At 36.4% G+C, this 24,840-nt stretch overlaps 1 protein-coding gene across 1 annotated transcript in view; it reads right to left on the bottom strand.

The window, feature by feature from the left end:
* The window catches only part of LOC145675126 (adenylate cyclase type 2-like), a 1,402,841-nt gene that overhangs the window by 152,408 nt on the left and 1,225,593 nt on the right, over window positions 1-24,840 (bottom strand). The window lies entirely within an intron of this gene.

The following is a 24,840-nucleotide window of genomic DNA, read 5'->3' as shown; positions in this document are numbered from 1 at the left end:
AGTAAGCTAGAATAATTTCATTGGAAACTGGGATTGTGACATTTTCTCAACTAATATTGAAACCGGAAGTGGTAGTAAATTTTACCACTTCCGGTTTTAGTAGAAAGATTAGGGTGCAACATATTCTTGAGACGCTTAATCGATTCCAGAAAACCCATTTCTCGCTATCTGTTACCATTTTTACTCTATTTGTTCCTCGCCCTAGTACAGAGAAAAAAAGTAAGACAAACTTAGCACCAGGGACATAGGGTTCATTAAGACTATAAGCCTAAGCCTATCCAGGGTTAAAGTGGATCTGAAAAGGTAAGGTAATGCATGACGTCACGCCGTCCCCCGTGTCTACCTTTGCCCATTGTAATTTTTTTAAGGAAGCAAGGGACGCTATAGATACTTTTGGAAGTGGGGATACGACGTCCATCGCATTCCTTCACTTTACCCCTCTGAATCCAAATATGTATACGTGAAAATCAAAATAATGTTCCTAAATGTTGACACACTCTATATTATCAATATATGATTGATTACGTATAAACATGAAGCAAGCAATAGTACCGGTAGCTTTGAAAGTTTAATCCCTCCCAGAACAAAAGGAAGGCTAGTTTTTCGTAGCCTATTTCTTGCCGCATGAGAATGGGCGGAGACACAATCACTTTGTCATTTTGTTCCTAGTAGAAGAAAGCGTTGAGTGCAACACAAGCCGGTAGCCAGCCCAAAAATGTAAGGGAGAGAAACGGTAGAAGTTAGGGGGGATGATCCAACCATATTATAATTCATCACCATATTAATGTAGTTCATTTGAAAGCCTACCGTGAAAAGTTTAGGGGGGCGGCTCCCCTAGACCTCTTTGGATACGGGCTTGGTGCAACTTGCAAATTTGAAGCAAACCGATGAAGACAGACGAAGCTTACTAAGGTTAGCCTTCAGTGAAACTTCACCAAACGTAAGCGAATGTCAAAGCCTAGGACGAGATTCAGCTATTTTTGAGGTTCGTTAAAGAGATATGATTTTTTAAAAATTACAATTTACATTCAGTAACTTTTGCACTCTGAGGGAAAAGGAACTGAATGAAATGTAATTTATTTCTTTCCTATTACAATCAGAGTAACTATTTCCGTTATAGAATACCTAGTATTCAATTGTTTTAGCAAGAATAGAGTATCTCAGTAATTTCTGAAATTACGGAGATAAAACTTGGCATATAAACTCTCCAATAGAAGCACCTTAATACATATTTCAGCGTGTTAGACATTCCGTACAGTTTCTATAGTATCCATCGAAAATTACACTCCTAAGGAGGAAAATGGGGGCAGTTTCTGTAATATTCAGATTCACGTTTCTTCACTCAGAAAATGCCCAATATGATTCTTTTAAGTTGGGAATGTACAATTGGATACAATAAAATAAAGATATAATTGGTTTCAATGTTTAATGCACTGAAAGAATTTGCAGGGTTAAATTAGTCAAAATTCGGTTGCTAGTAACCAAGTTACTTTGTTAATATATAGCACACCGAGCTCTCAGTTGCTGAATCCGACTACTTATTGGCTAGTTAATCTTCACACATTTAACCAAGTAGTTGACTAATTCCAGTGAGGAGATTAGTTAATCAAGGAGTAATAAGAAAGAAAAAGCTTCGAATAGATATGAGAAAATTCGAACCACGAACGGATCTGTATCGTGAAGCGTTAACGTGCTCAGTTACCTGAGGAGTACCCAACGTAACGAGTAACGTGAGGAGTACGAACGGCGTCCCGCAGCGTTCCCCCTCACTTTTATCCTTGATTTTGGTTCAAATCATGTGATTCTTGCTTCTCTACTAAGAATGTAATGATGGAAACAATTTGATCATTGTAACACAGTTAGGGCACCCCCATATTGGTCAATTTAGTTGAAACTTGATTCGTAGGTTCTTTTCATATTACTTCTGAGCTTTTTATCTATACATTCAAGCCAAAAACCATAGTTTTTAAGAGGTTTAATTAACCGAGCGAACTGTTAGAAATATGTTTTGACAATTTTCTTGGTACAAACTTCACCGAGTACTGTTAAGTTCCTAGTAACCCAGATTTCATCAAAATGGGCAGTTTCGATTAGAAACTACTAACAACAAGCTAACAATTTTCTCAGTGTGAGGGATTTTTTTTAAATATTAAAATTTCCGTTTCTTTGGATTCAATATTTAAAGTTTTCATTAAAAATAAGGAAAGAAGTGTTTCATCATTGTCGACAATTCCACTTCTAAATGGAAATCTCTCCAGTGTTGAAAATTTCGGTTTTGTATTCATTAAACTTTATTCTTCCAAAGCGAAAAACGAGCACTTTCGCTTCTAATAATATAGTTTATTGTCCCCTTTTCCATATTAGTAATGCTTTGTACGTTAACATTTGTTGCTATGAACTAAGTGGTCAACTTGAGTTTGTGTTTGAATGATGTAAAACAATTACAAATAAGTTTTTACTTGTTTATTTAAAGCAGTGTAATTTCCATGTGAAACAGAAGCACAGGTAGGTAGCCAGCATAAAAATGTAGGAAGGCGGCTGAAGTTAGGGGGGCGATACAACCATATTATAGTTCATCACCATATTATAGTTCATTTGTAAGCCTACCACGAAAATTTTAGGGGGTCAGAAAAAATTTAGGGCGGAGGCCCCCTAGACCCCCCTGGATACGGGCCAGCAGAAGCATTATTATATATTTTCTGGAATAATACAGTCAACTGCAAAATAATAGGCTATATTGCATGAATCATCACTTTCTGAGAAACATGTCGGCGGCGTAGCCATTTCGGGACTTGCCTAGCACAAAACATTCATCTATGTTCGTGAGCGGAATACCAGTAAACAAAATTGACAACTTTCAGGATACAAAATCTTCACTAGATGCCACAGAAATATTTTCTTCTCTTAGATACAAGCCCGAATGTTTTCCACAAACATAGAAGCCAGGACTACACTAGAGCTTCTTCCGTTTGTATTAATAACTCGAGTCCTGCTCGGACTCAGAGTTGAAAATGCTCATAATCTTCTAACGTCTAAGTACTGTGTTTCATAGGTAAACTGTTAAAGACATTAGTTACAATGTTTCCATTGAAATGTATACTTAGGATCTTATTCTTAATGTAGCGTTAGCATTATTTTGTGTGTGTGTTAGCGGTGTCTTAAGTTCTACTGGACCGTAAATAGAAGTCTCAAGTAAATTAATACTTCTATGCCAGTATCTGGTTATAAAAACAGCTAAACATGGTTAGTAACTCAATAGAGCAATGCTAGGGTGGCCTTTTTCTTTGCCCTGTGGTACAGGTTGATCATTTTTCACTGAAACAGAAACAGGACATTGGGATACTAAAAGCATGACTTTGGGAATCAAATCTACTAACCACTATGTAACATAAGAAAACAACTAGCAAGCAAATACACGCTAAGCCCAATATAGACGCCGGATGTTGATACCCCAGTCCTATTAACATGCATTTTTAGACTTTCAAACTGTACTATGTGTAAGTATCGAAATCTTTACAGACTGTTCCTTTCAGAAAAATGTTCCAGAGAGGAAAACTAGTATTCGGAGGGGCACATACGTATTTGGAAATGGTAGTACTATATTTAATATTATATTTTATACGTATTACTTTGGTCTCCTCCGGGGATACCCACATAGCTCCTGGGGACAATACCACGCAGAAAAACATATCTGGAAGAAAGACTATTTACAGAACGGCCATCTATATTCGTCTGTTAAGGGGAAAGACTAATAAATATTTTTCCAAATTTAGCAATTTCTCTTTTGCCCGTTTTTGGTAAGTGAAAAGAGAGAATGAAATGTAACTTACCACAATAATAGATAATGTTATTCTACACTCGAAAATACGAATCGGAAGAATTTTCATTGTTGTCATCTATAGAAATTACAGGGTGACCAGAATTTGAATTACTCAAAAAACTGGGTTAAGGCAACGACTACAAAAATTAACTCAACGGTAATTGATGACTTATCGTGCTGTCTATGTTCCTTGTTAACTACTTTTTAAATAATATTTGTATTTTGTATTAACCTATTTATTTAAAAAGTAGTTAACAAGGAACATAGACAGCACGATAAGTCATCAATTACCGTTGAGTTCATTTTTGTAGTCGTTGCCTTAACCCAGTTTTTTGGGAAATTCAAATTCTGGTCACCCTGTAATTTCTATAGATGACAACAATGAAAATTCTTCCGATTCGTATTTTCGGGTGTAGAATAACATTATCTATTATTGTGGTAAGTAAAATTTCATTATCTCTTTTCGAAAAACGGTCAAAAGGAAAATTGCTAACTTTTGTAAAATATATTCCCTTAATATATTTGTCTTCATAAAATATGGCATTGTCCGTCCTCTCCTAGAATTAAATACAATGAGAAGCATTTCAGAGGCCCCAGTTTGAGTTTTTTGAAGTACCGGTACGCCTTTGATTATTTTTATTCTTTGTCTTAGGGAAATATATTTTGTTCATATGATGGGACAGCGGCAGTTATTTCATTTGCAGGAAACACTTTAAGTTTGATTTTTAAATGGTATAGTGGGTTTATTCTATACTTCATCACTCAAATTGGGAAAACATTATTTGACACAACTTAAAGCCTTAACAAATGTATGTTATTCCTGAGACAATAAGAGTAAAAATTTTACTGAAATTTGCCCAGATCATATTTTAGTTTCATTTGAGAGATTTATTTTGGGGGATCGAAATGTTTTAAAGGTATTCCATCTTCATTTATATGTTCATGTGCGTATCGTATCATATGGAGGAAGAAAGTTTTATGTTGTAGTGCGCCTCCCTCGAGTGACAGGGAGCTGAAATCGGAGATTTTTTTTGCCACTCAAACAAGTTACAAGTTACGCCATTGTATACAAAGCACTCTTGACTTCCCAGAGGTGCACCTTTTGTTTTCCGCATACCTCCAATGGTACTTTTCCATTCAAGCACGTGATTACATATTTAAACTATCTTTAAGTTAAATTATAGATATCTAGATGGAAAGAAATTATATAATTTATTTATTTATTAATTAAATAGCCATGTTTTACTTTAAACAAGAAAATTCTATAAATTGAAAGAATTATATTGCAAGGCCTGAAAAACAATCTTTTGGTTTACGCGACAAATCTGAAAACCAGGCATCAATATAATAAAAGTTAAATTCGATAAATAAGCCTACACGTTTTGGTCTAAAATTACATTTACTGTAGTGATGTAAAAAGGACAAGCTTAGTTTAGTGCGCAGGCTATCCCTCAGCAATAACAGTGTACAGTGCATACATATATCTATTTTACATAGCAACTTTTTGCCCTATTTGCATATGGGATATTTAAATTTTCGTGTTATATTTACATTTAATTTTTGTAAGTAAAGGATTAGGTGTGGAATCATTAATCAGGTTTAAATTTGTTTATATATATTATTATGTTATTTATCGGGAGGTGAAGCATATAATTATGTATATTCAGTGTTCTTTTAGATATTAATCGTATGTATCATGTGTTTTGAAGAGAATCTAAGCTTCAGTATCTCGTTCTGGAAGAACGTAGAGTTAAAAAAAAACAATAGTTTCAAAGCAGAGTCTTTGTGTGGACGCAGAAGCTAGGTGGTCTGGAAGAGAACAGTGAAGAATAGTATCCATCTAACTTTCCTGTTTATAGACGTACCCAGGCACATGGAGTATATGTCAAGATATGGATTCTTATATTTAGTCTTTTATACGTGAGGAAGTAACATTTCCGCTCGGTGCCGGAGTGCCCGAAAAATCTATTGTTACATGAAGGAGCTAGAACCTAGCATGTACATATCGAAACGGCGAATACAAAGACGGGTGACTTTTGCAAACCACGCCTACAAGTCACACATATTAGTATGCAAGCGTCTGTATACCAACGGACGTCTCTGGCTGGCGCAGTGATCCGCCAATTTCAAACTATACTTGAGAAGCTATGATTCGGTGCTATTCCTGTTAACAGTCTTCACCGCCTTTGTGTAGAGATGTTCCACACATAATTCTTTATTTATATGTTTAAAGTTCTCTTGATGTATTCGTTATGATTTTTGTTTACTAAATTAGGTCGTAGCTAGTTTTAGCGTTTATTATTGTAAAATAAAAGGCTTATATTGAAAAAGGTAGTAGCTCCCACAGTACGTGAATGAAATAGGATACGTAAGAGCCATGCCACCATGTTCCAGCAGACGTCTCCTGCAGGAGGGACAAGACGACAGAAAGAATTTTCATTTGTAACTTATTAACTATCAGATGACAGCACTTGGTATTTACAATATATGCATATTTTTTACTTATAGAGTTATTTTGTAATGAGTTTCAACCAGTCTTGTGCTGATATACATTATAAACAAGAAAAATCAGTGCTTAAAGAACCCCACTCACCCCTCTCATACAGGTGGGAACCTTTCGAAGTCACTCACCAGGTGTCTCCCTGGGATGGACACAAGAAAGGGTGAGAGAGGACAGTCATTTTTAAAAGTTTCAAATGTTTATACAGTGCTTTTTCATTCAAATTTAATATAAAATATCAATTAACAGGTATGAGTAGAAAGATGCATGTTTGTACTTTCAAGTGATAGCAGCAACTTCGTGATTACACATTACAGAAAATCACAATGATAATTAAAAGGTGAAAAAGTGTGTTTTTACGAAATATGTAGGTCACAAGGGGTAGCTAAACACGCCTCTCTGATTCCCCTTACGTCCCCTTGCCCCGTCATAAGAAAACTTGGTATATGAGGCGCGAGCCTATATTTTTGTCCTGAAATGGGAAAATATAAAAACAATTGGCAGGGCGGAGACAAGGTAGTTCGAAGTTGGTTTTCAAGACGCGAAGCGACAAGGTACTTCATAGTTTTTTATTTCGATACGCGGAGAGACAGGATTGTTTTCTCTCGTCGCGAATAGCAAAGGTTTGCGATATAGTGCTTATCGTAGCGGTGTACTTGAACAGTGTGTGTTGTTAACCATGAAGTGTACTAACGTGTGTTAATTCAAAAACAAAACAATGTTATCAAGATTATAAGTTTCATACAGTTTTTCTCCGAAACTTTAATACAAAACCGGCTCTGGGCGCAGGCACTTGCTAAAAAAAAAAAAAAAAAAAAAAAAAAAAAAAACATTAAACTTTTTTTTCTTTCTTCTAGCCAGTAAACTCTTCGCTAGCTAGAGAAACTAGTACATACAGAGATATTCGTATTTATCTTCATTTATCTACATATTGAAAGTGTTTTTATTATTATTATTATTATTCTTATTGTTGCAACATGTGTGTGAGCCGCGGTAATTAACTGTGCCATTACCAACCGCATAGGCGAACTCATAAACGCACTAACATGATGCTACGAGTGTCTGTGCTATAACAGGATGCAAGTGCTGATCAACAGCCAGGCCATTTAATTCCGTAACCTCGAGAACTCCAGGCGAGACAGCGACAGAGGCTGCAAGATTCTCGAGACCAGCGGAGACCATCTCATCATGCTGCTGCAGGTCCAGTAAGACGGTGAAAAGTCCACCAGAGGATTTGTACAGGCAACAGAGCACGCCAATGGGAAGAGGTGTGCCGACTGGGATGCTGACTTCCATAGAGGACCAAGGATGCTGATAACGACGACGAACTTCACAAAACACTAAGATTACGTGCACGAACTCGAACAATATCCGGTAAAACCAAAAGGCCTTAAGAGAGTAAAAATTTCAGCGCTTTAAAATTGTTTTAATCTTATAAAGAAATTTATTAGTGAGTGATATTTTGTACCGTGTGTGTTTCTCGTGTGAAATTGAAAATTAAATGGTTTCTACCAGGATCTCTTTCGTCTTTCTTGGACTTCTCCAGGAGAACCAAGGTATGTGCAAGAAATTTATAAATGTGCCCTGTTTTATTTCAGCTGCTGGGAGTATGCAGAGCCTATGAGGCATGAAAGCCAGTAACTTTTGTTGTTGTTACGTGGGTAATCTATTTGGTGATTTCACCTGGAATTAAAACTACATATCCTTGAAATTCAGAGTCTCATGTTCACCAAAATTTAACATATTATTTTTATTTGGCAAATAATTTTATTTTTTTTTATTTTATTATTATTATTTTTTTTACTTTTGCTCTACCGATTAGTTGGTGTGTAAGAGGTATCTATGTCTGGGCCTTCAGCCATCTTATTAATATTAATTAATTATAATCATTTCCCCCACTTCTCATATTCCTCCTCAGATACCTGCTCTGCACCCCACAAAACGTGGCTTTCCCTGGCGCGTGGGGCCCGTTCACTCCAGGTGAAATGTTATTCCCCTTGTATCTTTGTTTTGCTAAGAAGCTTGGTGGCGTGTAAAAGTAACTTCATTTTGTGTTTCTTTCTTTGGATATTGTTTTGAATGAAGCCACAAGCAACCAAAGGGATTACTCACAATGTTCATGCCGTCAATATAAGCCTTCCGCGGATCAGTTTAATTTTATTTACAGTTTTGACGCGCAGAGACATCAAGAGAATTTAATGTGTTTATTTTGTTGTGTTTTTTTCTTGCATTTATTGTGTTTTTATGTGTGATTTGGAGATATATCTGATTTGTTTATAATTTTGAAGGGGGATCCAATTCTATTATTTAGAGCAATTAGGACACTTAGAGTTTCTAAATCTTTGTTTGTGTTTTAATGGTATTGACGCGAAGTCAAACTAGAAAAATGGAAGAGTTCGCGGGTGAAAACTGTAACCAGCTAGGAGAGTTTGGTGAAAATTTAGAATCACATTCCGAAGATCGCGTTGACACTGCCCAGACTTCTCCAGGGCAGGAAGTAGAAGCAGTAGTTGTACACACTGAGAACGATGTTAGGATTACTGAACCGGAGCATGTAAGGGAACCTGTTCCGAGTACCTCCGCGCAAGTCACAGGTAACACGACCGACCCGTGTCTCATGTCACTAATGACAATGTTGAAGGGAATTTCAGAGAAGTTAGAAAATCAGGAAAAGAAACAGGAGAAAGTAATGCAGGAAATTACAGGCCAATTAGGCAATCAGGAACGAAGACAAGAGGAGATAGCTAGGAAGTTGGAGCAACAGGAACAGAGACAGGAGCAGGCTAGCCAGAAACTATTAGAAAGATTAGAAATCGTAGAGAAGGAAATAACAGTTAGTATTAGGCAAGAGTTAATGCAAAATGTCCAGGATCTCGAGGCTAAGATTACTTCTACTGCGGGCAACCTGGACACGAGAATCACTGCGTCCTGTCAAGAACTGAAGGACTCGATTCAGGAGACGGATGAACGAGTTCGTCAGTTAGAGATAAATGCGGGAAATAGGATTGAAGAAGTGACTGAAGCTCTTAGTTCATACCTCGCGAAGGTAGATCGCGAAGTAAACCATTTGAATAGTGAAGTAGAGAAAGTAGGTGAAAACGTCACTGAAGTAAACAATCAAGTGCAGGGCGTAAGAGAACATGTTGGAAATTTGACAGGCAGACTAGATGGTGTGGAGAGCACTGTAGGCCAGCTGCAGTCCAAGCTGAGACGGGCCGAGTTACGCTGGGAAGAACAGTTAGAACTGTTGCGTGATTCTGTCAGGGAGAGAAGTAGTGACGAGAATGTCTCAGCCTCTGTCTCGAATACGAGAGCCGAGTCTCCTGTAGCCGGTCCAAGTAACGCGAGACAGACGTCGGAAATTTCGAGACAGGAGAGCTCGAGTGAACACACTGCCTTCCCAACGAACCCAGGACCACAGCCGTGCCAGATATCGTCAGCTTTAGGGTTTCTGCATCGCGACTTGCATCTTCCCTCGTTTGATGGCTCTGAGACCGAAGTCCAGGCGTATAACTTCTTGTTAGAATTAGACAGTTATTTTGAGCTCACTGGCGTACCAGAAGAGCGACGTTTAGCTTTCACCACGAGATGTTTCAAGGGCATCTCGCGTAGATGGTATCAGGTGACGTCAGTAAAGTGCAGAACTTACCAAGAACTAGTTACTCAATTTCGCGAGACCTACCTTACTGAGGAGAAACTAGCTAACCTTCGTGCTTCAATATTGACATCTCGTTTCGAGACACGAGGAAACAAAAAACCGACCGAGTATTTGCTCGAGCTGCTCCATACGAACAGCATATTGGACCCACCCTTACCACAACAGGTTTTACTTAAAGTCCTTCCAAGACAGCTTCCATTTTCCATTTACCGCTGCATTGTATCCTCGAAGCCACGTACTATTGAGGAGTTACTGGGAATCGTTGGTGAACTCCAGAGTACGTATCAGCCTCCGAGTAGTAACAGCAGGAGGGGAATTAACATGTTGGCAGTTGAAGAAGGGGAGAGAAGACAGTCATCCCCTCCTCCGAGAAACAATAGGCCGAGTAATCCCTCACGAGTAAACAGAAGGCAACATAGGAATAATGGGCCTTATCAACAGAGGGGTAGTAGAGGCACACCGCGTAATGCTGACAATAATGAGAGAGAAGGAGAAAGTTGGCAACAGCGCAGCAGCGGTATGCAGCGTCGAGACAGCAGGGCGTCTAGGGGAGCTAACGGTGGTCGTAGTGGTCAGAGGCGTGGCCGGAATGTAAGTCGGAACTACAACAACACAGGAAATAGAAGTGACTATGCGCAGGAGATCAATGAACTGCATGTACAAGAGCAAAGGGCTGGTCAGCAGTCGAGATCTCAGCCGTCTCGTGGCCATTCGAGATCTAACAGCCCGAACAATGCGAGAAACTGAGGTTCCCTCGCACCTCTTCAGAAAAGCGTTAGGGAAGAGTATTGTCTGAATATTCATTCTGAGCTTGCAAATGTAAATTCTGAGGACGTGCGTAATAGAAATATATTATGTGACACACACAGCGAAAACTGTGAAACAACAGTTAAGGAAGCTGAAAATAATGTAGAAATTGTAGGGATTGATAATTGTAAGAAGTGTGACGAAATAATTAGTAAAAAATACTTTGCCCATGAAGAAAATACCGACGTTCGTCAAACTGAAATTTGTTTATTGTTAAAAGATGGGAAAAGAATAAGTTTGGATAGAAAGAAATTTGATGAGACGAACGCGATATTTCGTGATCTCCTTGACTCTAGTACTGGGAATTTACCCTCAAACAATGTAATTATTTTGCCAGAAGTAGAGATTGTTTTGTGTGGGGAGAAGATAATGGGGTTACTTGATACTGGAGCGACCATAACGGCTTTGTCGCAGTCTTTGTGGGAACGCGTGAAGGAGCGCAAGCCCCCACCAGCTTTCATTAAGTCCACCAATATTAGGGTTACTTCAGCTTTTGGTAAATCAGTAGCCTCGATTTTGGGACAAGCGATGTTGGAGATAGAGATCGATGGTAGAGATTATTATACAACTGGAATAATCGTGAAAGGGCTGAACAGAGATCTAATTTTGGGCTCACAATTCTTTTCAGAAAGTAGAGCGATTTTAAATTATGAAGAGAATATGTTGCAGCTTAACCATCCCCACAGAACAGAGGTTTCTTTTCGAGATATTCAAATTGAAGAAGATGAATTGATAATAAGTAAATTAACCTGGGAGTTCGATGACGAGACGGTAGATTTATATAATCCCGGTCTAAGTAGTATGTGCGTGTCGAGTCGAGGACCGCATACTAACGTTCAGCTGGAATTGCTTAATGCAGGAGAATGTCGCCAGATGGAGTCGACAACACTGCGCGCGAGGTTGGATGATGGAAGATTCCCAACCACTGCTGAACTGGCGAATGTAGTATACTCGCCCCAAGAGTGGAAGAAAGTTCGAACCCAGGCTACACCATCAGAGATTCGTGAGCATGTCGAAAAGTATACCGAATTGACTGGGGATGAGAAAAGACAGTTATACGAAGTGCTCTACAAGCATAGAGAGATATTTGATGAAAAGCCCGGATGCATTAAGAACTACGAACACCATCGAGGTCACAGATGACAGGCCCCTAAAAGCTAGGATGTATCCATATGCACTGAAGCATAAAACCCTGCGATTGAAAGAGTGTCAATTCGCTAGACAGAGAACTAGAGTGTTAAGCTATGAACTTGCGCCTGAGGGCATACAAAAGTCGCCAAAGAAAATGAAGAAAAATGTGTCAGTTAAAAGATCGCAAAACGTCCATGAACCATATAGCTTAGAGGAATACTGCAAATTTTTGAGAATATTCAGCACGAAATACTCAGAAATACTCTTTCCGCCCTTTTCAGCTCCTATGAAAAAAAGTATGTAGTACGTGGAAGTACAGCACAGCAGGGTGCTACAGGCCAGCCTGAGTAAGAAAAAAAGAAGGAGGCAGTCAGCTGTTTACCTGAAGGAACTTCCTTCTTTTTCTCGAGCGAGCACCTCAGAAAAGGTGACCGAGAGAAAGATCATTATCTTTGTGTACATATATATCTATATTGTTGTTAGGTAGTGCTGTATTTTTGCTTCTCTTTTCGTGTATTTAGATTTTCAGTGTTCGTTTATATCTAGTGTTTATGTTTTTATGCATTAATATTATGTGGAACTATTCACTCCTTTAAGAATCTGCAACGTTTATATAAATAACTTTGCATCTTCTCTGAAGGGGGATAGTATGTACAGTGCATACATATATCTATTTTACATATCAACTTTTGCCCTATTTGCATATGGGATATTTAAATTTTCGTGTTATATTTACATTTAATTTTTTTAAATAAAGGATTAGGTGTGGAATCATTAATCAGGTTTAAATTTGTTTATATATATTATTATGTTATTTATCGGGAGGTGAAGCATATAATTATGTATATTCAGTGTTCTTTTAGATATTAATCGTATGTATCATGTGTTTTGAAGAGAATCTAAGCTTCAGTATCTCGTTCTGGAAGAACGTAGAGTTAAAAAAAAAACAATAGTTTCAAAGCAGAGTCTTTGTGTGGACGCAGAAGCTAGGTGGTCTGGAAGAGAACAGTGAAGAATAGTATCCATCTAACTTTCCTGTTTATAGACGTACCCAGGCACATGGAGTATATGTCAAGATATGGATTCTTATATTTAGTCTTTTATACGTGAGGAAGTAACATTTCCGCTCGGTGCCGGAGTGCCCGAAAAATCTATTGTTACATGAAGGAGCTAGAACCTAGCATGTACATATCGAAACGGCGAATACAAAGACGGGTGACTTTTGCAAACCACGCCTACAAGTCACACATATTAGTATGCAAGCGTCTGTATACCAACGGACGTCTCTGGCTGGCGCAGTGATCCGCCAATTTCAAACTATACTTGAGAAGCTATGATTCGGTGCTATTCCTGTTAACAGTCTTCACCGCCTTTGTGTAGAGATGTTCCACACATAATTCTTTATTTATATGTTTAAAGTTCTCTTGATGTATTCGTTATGATTTTTGTTTACTAAATTAGGTCGTAGCTAGTTTTAGCGTTTATTATTGTAAAATAAAAGGCTTATATTGAAAAAGGTAGTAGCTCCCACAGTACGTGAATGAAATAGGATACGTAAGAGCCATGCCACCATGTTCCAGCAGACGTCTTCTGCAGGAGGGACAAGACGACAGAAAGAATTTTCATTTGTAACTTATTAACTATCAGATGACAGCACTTGGTATTTACAATATATGCATATTTTTTACTTATAGAGTTATTTTGTAATGAGTTTCAACCAGTCTTGTGCTGATATACATTATAAACAAGAAAAATCAGTGCTTAAAGAACCCCACTCACCCCTCTCATACAGGTGGGAACCTTTCGAAGTCACTCACCAGGTGTCTCCCTGGGATGGACACAAGAAAGGGTGAGAGAGGACAGTCATTTTTAAAAGTTTCAAATGTTTATACAGTGCTTTTTCATTCAAATTTAATATAAAATATCAATTAACAGGTATGAGTAGAAAGATGCATGTTTGTACTTTCAAGTGATAGCAGCAACTTCGTGATTACACATTACAGAAAATCACAATGATAATTAAAAGGTGAAAAAGTGTGTTTTTACGAAATATGTAGGTCACAAGGGGTAGCTAAACACGCCTCTCTGATTCCCCTTACGTCCCCTTGCCCCGTCATAAGAAAACTTGGTATATGAGGCGCGAGCCTATATTTTTGTCCTGAAATGGGAAAATATAAAAACAATTGGCAGGGCGGAGACAAGGTAGTTCGAAGTTGGTTTTCAAGACGCGAAGCGACAAGGTACTTCATAGTTTTTTATTTCGATACGCGGAGAGACAGGATTGTTTTCTCTCGTCGCGAATAGCAAAGGTTTGCGATATAGTGCTTATCGTAGCGGTGTACTTGAACAGTGTGTGTTGTTAACCATGAAGTGTACTAACGTGTGTTAATTCAAAAACAAAACAATGTTATCAAGATTATAAGTTTCATACAGTTTTTCTCCGAAACTTTAATACAAAACCGGCTCTGGGCGCAGGCACTTGCTAAAAAAAAAAAAAAAACATTAAACTTTTTTTTTCTTTCTTCTAGCCAGTAAACTCTTCGCTAGCTAGAGAAACTAGTACATACAGAGATATTCGTATTTATCTTCATTTATCTACATATTGAAAGTGTTTTTATTATTATTATTATTATTCTTATTGTTGCAACATGTGTGTGAGCCGCGGTAATTAACTGTGCCATTACCAACCGCATAGGCGAACTCATAAACGCACTAACATGATGCTACGAGTGTCTGTGCTATAACAGGATGCAAGTGCTGATCAACAGCCAGGCCATTTAATTCCGTAACCTCGAGAACTCCAGGCGAGACAGCGACAGAGGCTGCAAGATTCTCGAGACCAGCGGAGACCATCTCATCATGCTGCTGCAGGTCCAGTAAGACGGTGAAAAGTCCACCAGAGGATTTGTACAGGCAACAGAGCACGCCAATGGGAAGAGGTGTGCCGACTGGGATGCTGACTTCCATAGAGGACCAAGGATGCTGATAACGACGACGAACTTCACAAAACACTAAGATTACGTTCACGAACTCGAACAATATCCGGTAAAACCAAAAGGCCTTAAGAGAGTAAAAATTTCAGCGCTTTAAAATTGTTTTAATCTTATAAAGAAATTTATTAGTGAGTGATATTTTATACCGTGTGTGTTTCTCGTGTGAAATTGAAAATTAAATGGTTTCTACCAGGATCTCTTTCGTCTTTCTTGGACTTCTCCAGGAGAACCAAGGTATGTGCAAGAAATTTATAAATGTGCCCTGTTTTATTTCAGCTGCTGGGAGTATGCAGAGCCTATGAGGCATGAAAGCCAGTAACTTTTGTTGTTGTTACGTGGGTAATCTATTTGGTGATTTCACCTGGAATTAAAACTACATATCCTTGAAATTCAGAGTCTCATGTTCACCAAAATTTAACATATTATTTTTATTTGGCAAATTATTTTATTTTTTTATTTTATTATTATTTTTTTTACTTTTGCTCTACCGATTAGTTGGTGTGTAAGAGGTATCTATGTCTGGGCCTTCAGCCATCTTATTAATATTAATTAATTATAATCATTTCCCCCACTTCTCATATTCCTCCTCAGATACCTGCTCTGCACCTCACACCAGCAACTCAAGATAACAGCAATTGAAAGCAATATAAGTAAAGTTTTACAAACCAGCAGTGTGTGTTTTATGGGCATATTATATATATATATATATATATATATATATATATATATATATATATATATATATATATATATATATATATATATATATATATATATAAGTCTTAGTTTGAGCACTGAAATACCAACTATTCCCTTTTCAAGATGAATCAAAATCCTCTAATGATCAACAATTCATGTTAAGTTCAAGGTAATTTGGAAACTGTAAGCGTTATAGCGTATTTATTATACTTTGTTTTTAATCCATCAAAGTTCATCAAAATCAGATGTACTGACAGGGAAAATTGGCTCATATTTCCAGTCATCATGGCGATCTGGTGCCAGCGATTTTTCGAGCAGTACCTTAACTTAAACTTTACGTACCCCTTTAAAAAAACATCGTGCACCTTTCGGCGTACACGTACCTCAGGTCGAATACCACTGTCCTATAGTGTCAAAGAGCCAGAACTTCTATACCTCTAATGACTTTGAAATACTTCACGTCAAGTTAAAATGGATCTTTATACAAGGAAAGAAGACTACTATACAGCGTTGTGCGTAGTACCATAGAAAGGCTGTCAAAAGAAAGAAAGAAAGATAAAGGAGGCCAATCTCTTATATAACGTACTTTTGCGTTATAAACGCTGCACCGTAGAAGGTTCAATTTTTATAGAATGGTTCAGCTGAATAAGAGCTGTTTCATAGCGCCGACGTCACGGGAAACCCATTTCACCTGTAGTTTATGTCCGTTGATATTATGAACACGATATACGCTGCGAGAAACTGCAAAGAAGAAGATAGGCATATACGAGTCTACAATGGCCACTGTCTGAAAGAAATAAAAGAGGAACAAAAAAATCTGTTTAAAAAAAAAATCTTTAAGGAAAGCGTTTTCCATAAACTCAGCAGAATTGGTGGAAACGTTTTTCTTAAAGCAATATAGCCTGTAAGAATTTAGGTATAGATAGTATTTTTTTTCGAAAATAACCATGTCGTTTTAAGTTATGGACGATGAGCTGGTATTGGTTTGCAGTGTTTTTCCCAACTGTAGAGATTATAATTTCAAAATTAATAGTATTTTTTTTTTTTACTAGAAATCCCTGTCCAAGTACCAGTTCCAGGTTTATAGATAAAACACAACCGTTAAAACATTTATATTTCAGTAAAGGATAACTTGCAAATGATCAAGGAAAGTGCTGCTTGTACCTGGAATCTAGAAATTTCCCTTCTTTATGTGCTCGATTTTTCATTCCGTGTGCCTGAGTGGAACGAGAGAAACCAAATAGGAAGTGCAAACGAAAGGTAAGGAGAACGACGAATATTTAAAACGAAAAAATATCTGGTTAAATTCTTATTTGATAAAACATTATTAGAGATATGATAGAAGGTGAAGGAGGGGTGGGAAGAAGGTGATTATATTTGATGGACAATGCTAAGAATGATAAATTTTATAACGAAGCAAAGCGAATAACAAGAAGATCGAAGTGCATGAGGAATGTACGCAAAGAAACCATCTCGTTATAACAGGAAAAATTTCCGAAACCTATTTTCCCGGTAAGAAATCAGTATATTTCTTGCTTGTTAACGTGTTGACGCTTGTATGTTCTATCGGAACGGCCCATGAATGTTTTTATGCGACACAATAAAAATTCGCATGCGTTATCATCGTTGATGGGCAAATTCTGACAAAATAAATTCTCCAATGCATCAAGCGTCAAGTCAACGAAGAACAATTTTGCTATTTTGTGCTTCAAAATTCAATTCAATTTCCAGTTTCTTTGTAGACTACTTACAAAAAATGTATTGTAAAAGTTGTGAAAGCTGGATTATACTGTACATTTAAATGGGTCTTTTTAAAATAATTTATTTTACTTAGAAGAATATGACAAGTAAATTGTATGGAACGAATATTAAATGATGTGTTAATATAAGTTGGGAAGAGAAAAACATCTACACTAAAGTTAATATAATAAAATAATGTGTATCTGTCTGCCATCAGCTTTTCGCATGAAGAGAACTCCCAATTTTAAACACAGATAGACTTCTATCACATCTATTTCTGTACGAAGCCTTTTTCTTTTCTTTCTTTCTTTCTTTTTATTTTATTTTGTTTATCTGCTCGGATGGTCAGATTTGTGCGTTTGAAAATGATGGGAAAACGTGTGGAATTTCTGGGGGAATGTATGGGGAAACTTGTTAGTAGTTTCTGATAACTCCGCGCAAGTATGCAACCCCCATTGTCTCAATGGTACGCGGGCTTTCATAATAGCGAAGGATAAATAGCGGGTAATGGGGTAAGGACATTTTTCTCTCTTTCAATCAATGTTCGACGTAAATTTAGAATCGGCAATGACAGATCATTGCTTTTTTTTTTTTTTTAATCCAGGTTCTGCATTAAGACACATCAACGACGGATGCTTGCAGATAATAGTATCTAGAATTAAACAAATGAGTTTTGTTTCACAGTAGATTTCCAAACTATGTAACTTTACTACTGAAACCGGAAGTAAAAGTATATAATTTCCGGTTGGAATACAGGCATGATTTTAGAGATGGAACCTGTTCTATGTACATATGCTTAATCCATATCAAAAACAATTTCTTGCTATCTTTTCATAAGTATTACTATATGAAAATCAATATTGAAACCGAACGCGAGCTACCTCGTGGGTAAGCGGTTAACGTACGTACTTTCGGCGTGAAAGACCCGGCTTCGATTCCCAGCAGTAGCTCATGTGATTCGGACCTCATGTTAAGCTGTAGGTTCACATCTCATATAACCTTGCTGCTGAAATGGACGCTAAACTTAAAACTAAATCAAATGAACGCTGTATTCATTTTACTTCTTCTGGTTTCAGTAGATGAAAAATATATATTTTTGGGGTGTTACATTCATATCAAGAACTACTTGTCGTCTTCTGTTATCGTTTTCGCTCAATGGGAATCAATATTGGAACCGAAGGTGGTTTCTACTACTTGTGGCTTTAGTACAAATCTAAAAGGTGAAGGCGGAATTTAGTCTTCTTTGAGCACTGAATAGATTCTAAAGAACTGCCGTTCGCTATCTCCTACTGTTTTTCCTTTGATGCCTGTCTATAAATGGACGTACGTACGATCTGTGAGATTTTTCATACTTATATATAACATTATTTGGAAATCTTGTAAGGAAAAAGGCTGGTTGAAACAATTATTTCAGAAGAAAATGCCTATTCTTGCTCTCGGGAGATAATAGAAAATACAGTAGAGGAAGAGAAGCAGAGGAAGTATAATTTCAAATCATCAAATAAAAAAAAAGAAACTAGTTATTTTTTCCCGTCTGTCTTTCATTCCCATCATGCAATGGGCGAGCCGTAGAAGGTGACGCCTTCTCTTTGGCCAGAGTGATAGGTAGTTCTTATGCCTAAAAGAAGAAATGTAGCACCTTACTTATCTTGACTCACGGACCCTTGTAAATTAATAAATGTGTATCTTAGTAATAAACTCTAATTTAGGCCAGGCCATTGGAACTGCCAGCCTATCGGTAAGATTCTACATTTTCTAGAATTAGGCAGACTGGTGCGCTATACCTACAGCCACCTAGAAAGGTCATATTGTTAGCATGCCAAACCGCATTGCTGCTCTCTTACGAGCTAAAATGGACATACCAGATATAAGCCAGGTGGTCGTATTGTTCTGGATGGTCAGTGTATATATCTCGGGTTTGGAAGGCTTTTGTTTCTATTATGGTTGAGTTTCTTATAGTTGAAAAAATTGACAATAGTCCAATATAAAGGATATTAAGTTAGTGCAGTTATATGGAAAGAAGCTTCATGGGTCATATTCAAGTTGTAATTTATTATATTAATAATCGAAAAGTCCTTCATGAGGAAATCGATATTAATATAATAATAGAAAACTTCAAAAGGAAATCGACTATACTAATCGAAACCTTCATAAAGAAATCGATATTAATATAATAATAGGAAACTCCCCAAGGAAATCGATTGTTAATATAATAATCGAAAACTTCATAAGGAAATCGATTATTAGTACAAAGTGCTCTGTATTGATGCTCACATTTAATTTTTAATTTACTTGAACATGGTGAATCTTTTCCATATGTATTTTAATTTGTATAGAAGTCAATGTGTGGGAGTCTGTTTTGATGTTATTCATTGCAGGTGTGTAGTCCTTAATGGTGCCATGGACTTCAAGTGAAATTGCATATATATCTAAATATGGCATTCTGTTCTAGTCAAGATTCTATCATCGCAGCTCAAGGGCGATTCAGAGAGCATTTCAGGAAACAAGATTCGCCATCCCAGAATGCGATTCTTCATGCAGTTTGTAACTTTTATGAAACAGGAAATAATAATAATAATAATAATAATAATAATAATAATAATAATAATAATAAAAACATTCCTCGGATGACCTAGATCAGAGGTGGGAAACTTTTTTTGTTTTAAAGGCCACAATACTCAAGAAGGCCGCATATAACAATCTTGAATAGACCTAATTCATGTAGTCGTTTTGCAATTACTAGTTACATAGTTATATTAATAATTTGCATGAACGCATATAACAGTATAACATATTAAAAAGATAAAAGTAAGAAAATGTATCATTCATATACTTTTGTCGGAATTATATGTATTTCTAGTATATATCAGATTTCTTATATAATTTAACATTTTTTCTTAAGAGACCCAGAAGATCGCAGTTGTAGGTTTCCTCCTCTGACCTTGAGAGTCTAGTTGCGAAGAGAATTCAACGTATTTCAAACGTAATGGAACCAGTTATCACAAGTCCACTCGTTGATTACTCCGAAAACGAATGTTCTCGAAGCAGTATCCACAAGATTCTTGATGCATCAGAATCCACAGGATGTGAATGCAACAGGACTACGACTGTTTATGGCGACAACACTAAAACAAGAAGACAACTTTCTTTGGAGTTATCTGAAGGAACGAATATACGCCGAAAAGGCCCGAACAGATGATAAACTGAATAAACAAAGCATCAGCCGAGAAATAGCAGCAATTCCAGCTGATATGTTCTACCTCATCATGCTGACGATGAGAGACAAAACCCAGAAGTATTCTCGTCGCAATGGTTTCCACCTCAAGGATGCGATACTCAAAACTTAATGTAGTGTGTAAACCTGCTGTATCCTAACTATGTATTAAACAAAATTTGTAGTAAACTAAATTTTTATAAACCAAAATATTTCTATAATTTAAAATCTGTTCCATCCATCAAGATGGGATTGCATAATAATCGAAAACTGAGTAAGGAAATCGATTATTATAAATCGATTATTAAATTACAACTTGAATATGCCCATGAAGCTTTCATCGATAGAACTGCATTAAAATATCTGTCGTCTTCACACTGATCAACTACGTTATTTAAAAGAAGGAAAGGAAAAGAGAACTTTATAAACTAGAGACATGTTTGTGCAATTAAAAGTGACACCATTTTAAATGAAGCTTTAATTCCTATTAGCTGTGTATAATTCTATACTTTCTTAATTTACTGGGTTCTCTCAAAGTTTTACGTGTTAATTAATTTTAAGATATACAGCTTACGAAAGAAATCTGAAGGAGACCTTACTGCATTTTTTCAGCTAATGCACAGACACTTAGCTAAAACAAAATGCAAGTAGCTAAAGTTTATTCTGAAATAGAAATTTTATTGCTAAAATCACTATACAACAGTAAAAGTCTAAGCGCAGTACTTTTTTTCTTCTTATCTATTTTAAAGGGAGATTTATTCGGGACAGTTGAGAGCTTTAAAGAATTTCCTCTAATAGGATTAAATGCTAAAAATACTTCTCTATAGAGCTGGTGGAGTACTGTACATTCTAACTAGCTGAAGAACTTTCCGCTCCGAAACGGATTCCCAATGGATTATGCCGCTTGCCAAGCAATTGGGAAGTTCTTCTCTGTGAGAACGTGGAATCTAAGCTTGTTTCTCCACTCTATTTATTTTAAATTTGTCCTGTTAGATGCGAAACAACAGCATCGAGTGGACATTACTGTGAACTCAATAAATTCAAACCTATTATCTATTTCTCTTTTTCAATAATTGAAATAGGTCGGGGAAGCTCGGAGCGTAATTTAATTTCAAAGAAGATAGTCTCAAAGTAAGTTAATAACGTTAATACTGGTATAGTAACCGCTAAGTTGCAAGCAAAAGTTGCCTTTCTTTCCCATTTATTACTCTTTTTTTCCTTTTATCATTTATACATACTGTCTTTCTATAAGTAACATGGTCAATTACTTTGAGGGAAGAACATAGATTTGTACAGTAAAGTATTTTAAAATAAAATCTTGAGAAGAATATTCGGATTGAAAGGGACAAGAATGGGGAATGGCGGAAATTTCTTAAAAAGGAATTGCATAATTTATGCAGTTTACCTAACACTGGTCAATAAATTGGGAAGCTCAGGTGGGCAGGTCATTTAGCCAGAATGGAAGGAAGCAGGAACGAGAAACCCAATCGGAAAATGATCATTAGGAAGACTCGAGCGTAGCTGGAAGGACAATATTAAGATGGATCCCCCAGAAACAGGAATACAAAGTAGGAACTAGACCCAGTTGGCTAAGAACAGAAATCGATAGAAAGATTTTATGAATGCGACATTGAACCTTCGGGTTCCATAAACCATAAAGTTGGTTAGTTGGTTACAAATTATCTTTTCATATAAATTCTTCACGCAGGGATAGTTTGTCGATTGGTATATGAAATTTAACGTCCTTTGGAGTGCCGAGGGTGTATTAGACATGGGTTTAAACATAACGTTGGATCCGAACAACCGAGTTTGAACTGCCGAGAATTGAACTCAGGTCTTCCGAATTATAATAGCCAGGAAGGATGAGAACACGCATTTCAGCTTTATTTGGATTAACACGAATTGTATTCTATGAAGTTCAAAACAAACCTAATAATCTTCGATACAAAAGGAAATTGTACAGCTTACGGCAACATTCTTAGCGCGTCACACTAACTACTAATAAATAGACATGCTAACAGATGTCGGCAACTGCGCTATCACTTGTATGCATGACGCTAATACTAGATGTCGCTAGCTTGTAAGCAATTTGCTGATTTAAAACTATCATGATGATTTAATTGCAACATTAAAAAGGATACCGTTTAATGTTTAGATTTGAACATTTGTAATGATTTAATTGCAACTTAAACTGTATTATTTCAATTTAATTGTTTCAAAATGGATAATAATAATATTCCCCATGGGTGTACTTTGTTATTTATTATAGGATAGTAATAGTTACATAACCGCATATTGATTTTTGGGCAAAATAAGATAAATTTGTTAAATGTACAAAACTAGTTTTCAGTTAAGCATGATTTTAGCCGATAATGTACGCTCATGTCCAAAATTATTCTCGCATGTCTATAAATATGTTTTTGTAGGAATAATTTGATAACGAATTCGCCCAGTATTTCTTACAATGTTAGTATGTGTATAATCGGCAAAGACATGTATGTGGAAAATTTCGTGTCAAAAGAGCAGTAAATAAGAACAATTAAACGAAAATAAAACTTTCTTGTTCATTTAGCAACATTATGTTTTACTCATTCTAATTTTCGTATTTATAATTCTTTTCCTATGAAACTTACAACAAATATACATTTCCCGATCATACACATAGTATCAGTATTAAAAGTACCCTGCAAAATCATTATCAAATTATATTCTTACAAGAAGACAGTTATAGATATGCGACAATCATTTTGGACATGAGTGTACACAGGCACGTAGCCAGGATTTCGTAATAGGGGGGGTCCGAGACATGAAATACTATGGTTATCACACCAGAGTTCGACTATTCTAAACTAATTTACTAGTAACATATATTGGTTCGTTTAGTCAGGATTTCGTGATGGGGGGGGGGAGTATGATATGAAATATTGTGGTTATCACACCAGGGGCCTGATCAATTTAAATATTTTACTAGCAACATATATTGGTATGTTAAGACTTTAAAATTATGACATGTTAGTAAGGGCGCCGATTTCTCCGTAAATTTGGGGGTGTCCATTCAGATGCAGAAGGCATATATGAGAATTTTAAGACAAATTGCATTCAAATTATGTCAATATATTATATATTCATATATACAACAAGGGGGCCCACATGACCTTTGGGAGGACGGGCCCCCTCGGCTCCCCAGGATCGGCGCCCATGCATGTTGGTAAGTATTTTACTAACAAACTATGAAGAAATCTCGAATAAAAGAATATTTTAAAAAATATTTTTTTAAAAATTACGATATCTACGTTCCTTCTTTTGTTCATCCAAATAAAACAATTTTCCTTTCATTATGATCTCAACTATTTAAAAAAAGTACGTATCCAATATGTCTTGTAAAATATTTTATATCTGCGTTCCTTTCTCTGTTGAATCAAATATTAACAGGACTTGCTTTCCACATAACTTTTTTGTTTTATTATTCCGTCAATTACTATCTGTTCCAAATGACAACTTAAAGGAGCAGTAGAAAACCTTTCCTAAAATAACATGTTTGATACTGCAAGGATGCGATGACGAAAAATTATTTTTATTTTTTGCTTTTTTATCTTTATATTTTATCTTTATATTTTTATCTTTATATTTTATATTTATTTTTAACGCTGATTCTTCCTATTTCTTGTTTCTTTTTGTTTCGTTCTTCCTCAATTTTTTATTTCTGGTTTCGAAGGGGGGGGTCCGGACCCCCCGGACCCACCCCTTGGCTACGTGCCTGGTGTACAGAGGGTCGAGTCTCGGAAGCAACAACTAGTGAATGTAAAACAAATTTAAATTTGGAGCACGAAGTCATATTGTAAAGACCATACCAATTGTTTGGCTTCTGTATGAATGTTCAATAGAGACCAATAGAATTTCAGATTAACATATGAAAAAACAGTAACATATTCATTCTTTCTTTTCTAAACAGGAAATTTTCTGATACATGTTGGACAATATGATAATGTTTAATATTTGGCACGATACTTTGAAGGTAAAAATTAATACCAATTCTGCGACGCTGAACATTTTTATATAGACTATGCCGTATGTTAGCCGGTTTCCTCTATGTGAACACGAGAAAGGTTGATATCAAGAAGTGTGGCAATATTGCACCAGATTTCTCCATCAGTAGATTAAAAAAAATATTAGAAACAACATTCATAAGAATAAAATGCTATTTAAAACAATCTAATATAAATAAAATAAAGAATTTGTTTGTGTTTGTCTGTCTGTGTGCGGCCTGGGGACGAGACG

Source organism: Thermobia domestica, chromosome 18 (assembly GCF_964235325.1).
Source record: "Thermobia domestica chromosome 18, izTheDome1.hap1.1, whole genome shotgun sequence".
Lineage (NCBI taxonomy): Eukaryota > Metazoa > Arthropoda > Insecta > Zygentoma > Lepismatidae > Thermobia > Thermobia domestica.
This window is presented reverse-complemented; position numbering and strand designations above follow the sequence as displayed.